The following is a 3,723-nucleotide window of genomic DNA, read 5'->3' as shown; positions in this document are numbered from 1 at the left end:
AGCTCTTCTTAATATTTTGACACCAAAATCATGTCGATACACCTTACCGACTGCGAGTAAAGCCACCCACGCTTTAACTTGACAGACTGTACAATAAGGTATACCTTTCTTCACACAGCCACAAAAGCTCCCGTACAACCTTTTGTGCATTTGCAACTGATATCCTTGAGTAAGTGACAAGGAACCAATGGTGCTGTGCTTAACCGAGGTTTTAAAATTTCGTCATTTACTTTCCACGCCTAATTAGTTGGCTCCATGTGCTTATTAAACTACTTTTGCACCTGATGATATGCTCTGAATGCATTTTGAGCTTGAATCTTTTGCATGTTGAGTTTCAATCTTTTGGTGCAATTTGAGTAAAAATTACTAATACGTCAATATTTTCTGATATTATCATTGACGGTTTTACAGAAGTTGCGTTTTGTATAGATTCTTTAACAATAAGCACGTCGGCATTCTCTTCAGCTTGATTCGTACGAAAAACTGCAGCTTCAGGTTGTACTCTTGGTTTAGAAATTAATCTACATTTATTTTTATCTGACGACAAAAATGTTGCTTTGCTTTCTGTTATCTTTGTATCAACTCCAAAAAATGAAGGGACAGCTCAACAAGCATTCAAATCATATTATCATGCGCAAAAGTTGTTTAATAATCACATGGAGCCAACTAATTGGGGGTGGAATGTAAATAACAACATTTTAGAACCTCGATTGAGCACATCACCTTTGGTTCCTTATGACTTACTAAAGGATATCACTTGCAAATGCACTGTAATGGGAAAACTTGTGATGATAGTCAATAAGATGAGAGTATTAACATCGAAGTCGGTGAAATGTTAAATGGTGTGGATGTTGATGAAAGGTACGTTCAAAGCAAAAAATTAGATACAAAATGTGATGAAGTTGATAAGGTCGATTACCGATAGACGAATCTCGCTTTGATTTGCCATATTTAGCATTTTTAATGTTGAAAAAGTTAGCATAGATGCAACAATTGATGATATGTTTACAGACACCAGTTACCACGACGAAGTGCCGTCGTGTAGCAAACAAATGCGTTTACAATAACTGCGTTTAATGTCCATAATAATAAATCACAATTGTATAGTTTGTGTGAAATTAAAAAAAATAAATAAAAGAGCACAGATTTATCAATTTTTATATTTTCGGTTGAAAAAAGTAATCAAAGAATTATAAATGAAATCATATTTTTAAACAAAATACATTTTTTCGATTATTTATTTATTTTTATTATTAATTAGTTAAAAAGTTAATTAAAAATGTACTTAAGCGGGTTCATTTAACAATTTAACGACTAAAACAATAGATTATTTTAACATGTTATATTATTTAAATCAATAAGTAATGAATTTTGCAAGAAAAATAATCAATGTTTTTCAATTTGTTCATAACAATAACATTTGTAAAGATTTTTAAACTTTGACATGAGATTTGGGTTAGTCGGGAAAAAGTAGTCGGAGAAAGTCTTTGAATGAGCTTTCTATACGTTTACAAACAAGGAAGATAGAGCGATTTCTTTTTTCTGAAGAGATTTGAAGTCAGCGCGTTCACATTTGATCCAAGTTTTTCGCACTATATTTTTACCTCTCCAGGTAAAATCTGTCACGTTTTTTTGTACATTTTATTTTTTTTATAATAAACTGCGCATACAAAAACATTTGGGATTTCACCACTAAGAGATTGTTTAAAAACGCATAACATATTTTTGTTATTGCTAGACTTACAATTCGGGTCTGCCAATAAATGCCGTTGGTTTTATTTTCCTAGTGTTAAAAAGAACCGAGATAATTTAATTGTTTATGAGCTTAAAAATTAAATTACTTTTCAATTCGCTAAAATTATTAATAAAAATGAAAAAAATATATATCCAAAAACGACAGACTATGAAAGTAAACCCCTCAAACTTTCATTTGATACCAGTTTCATTATTGTGAGACTGCTGGTTTTGTCGCTACGCTATTTTGAAAATTGTTGTAAAAATATTTAAGCCTTAATTAACAACTACATTTTGAGCAAACATCTTCATTTTTAAGAAACAAAAAAATTATTTTCTAACCATAATTTTAACGCAAAAAAGCCTTTATTCGTTTGTTTTTCAATGAAAATAAAAAAAAATTTAATCGTACATGCATGAATTTTGTTCATTTTTTTGTTCTGAACAAATTCACGCTTGCAAAGTATACCGATTAAATGCATCGTTTACGAGTTATATCGACTAAACCATTTTAAAACGCGGTCAAATTTGATATTTTTTATTTTACAAACCGCTCATATGCATTTCCGTCACTTTTAAACTGGCGCAAACTCAGAAGATGCTCTACGCACCTGCCCAAACACTTTTCAACAGTTATCTCATCTGGAATCGACTTCAAAAAAACTCATAAGTTTTTTGTCTCTTCCTACTGGTCTATACTAGTCTATCGAGGTGCTGCCCTCATCGTACTACGAAGTCGAATTCTTGTTTTCTCATTCTTCGTAAAATATGACGGTAAAGCAGTAGAAAGATTTTTGGAGGTTAGAAAAGTTTGACATGTATGTATCGCTGAATTTTTTCAGATCTGAAGCTTGATCCAGGTTTTCGATACAGTCTTTTTTTAATTATAAAAAAAATGTTCTCGAAAAATCATATTTTTAATTTTTTAAAAAGTATTATAAAAAGAAATTTCGAGATAAACAAGTGTGGAAAACATTGTTCTTTGACAAATTATTTTTTAAAATTGAAATAATCAAATATTTATACCAAAGAAACAACTTTTTAAATGTTTGAAGTGTTTAAACATTATTGTTTAAATTTAAAATAACAATAATTAAAACGAAATATATTTCTGGATAAGATATTTTGGTTGAAAATGTATATAGTATTTTTTAAATCACAAAAGTTCTTCCGAAAAATCGAAATGTGAATTAAAAAACACGTGTTTTTGTATATGAATTTGTCGGAAAAATTTTTTTATAACTTTAATTTTAAATTCAAACAATTTTTAACACTTTAGATATTAAACAAAAATTTATTTGATAACAATATTTCATTATCGTATTTTTAATAAATAATTAATACTGATTAAGAAACAATTTTATTTGGAGAGTTTTATTATTTGGGAATTTTCAAATTCGTTAATATTATAAACTGTTCAGGAATTTTATTAGTTTTGGAATTGTATTTTTCGGGACAGAGAGTTTTACAGAGTCGGGAATTTTATTTTTCGGGATATTTCAGCCGTCCTCATAGAATTACAGAAAATTTTCTCTAATTATAATCTCGGCGCTCGATCTTGTTATTTTTTTTCGTGCAGTATTAATAAAGAAAAATTGTATAGAAATTTTTATACCACAAAGTTACAGATAATCACAATTAAAAATTTAAAAATTCGCTGTACATTCAATTTTTATTCTTGGATCTTGGCGATTTTTTTCTAATCCATTTCAGTCACTGGTAGGCTTTTTTGACATCTAGGTATGTAAAAAAGGTAAACTTCAGAAAATTTTGAAAATTAATTTAAGAACTATTTATACACTTTTAAGATACCAATACAATTTACACAACACTAATTTAAAATTTTCAAATTTTTAGGCCTTCAGTTTAAGAACTTGAATTTTAACTTTAAAATTGCTTCATTTTCAGAATATAGCCTTACTGTTTGAATTTTCAGAATTTTCGTTATAAGTTATAGGTTAGGTCAAAAATAACATTCTAGGATTCGAA

This window comes from Belonocnema kinseyi, chromosome 8 (assembly GCF_010883055.1).
Source record: "Belonocnema kinseyi isolate 2016_QV_RU_SX_M_011 chromosome 8, B_treatae_v1, whole genome shotgun sequence".
Classification (NCBI taxonomy): domain Eukaryota; kingdom Metazoa; phylum Arthropoda; class Insecta; order Hymenoptera; family Cynipidae; genus Belonocnema; species Belonocnema kinseyi.
The sequence above is the reverse complement of the archived record's forward strand: the minus strand, read 5'-3'. Positions refer to the sequence as shown.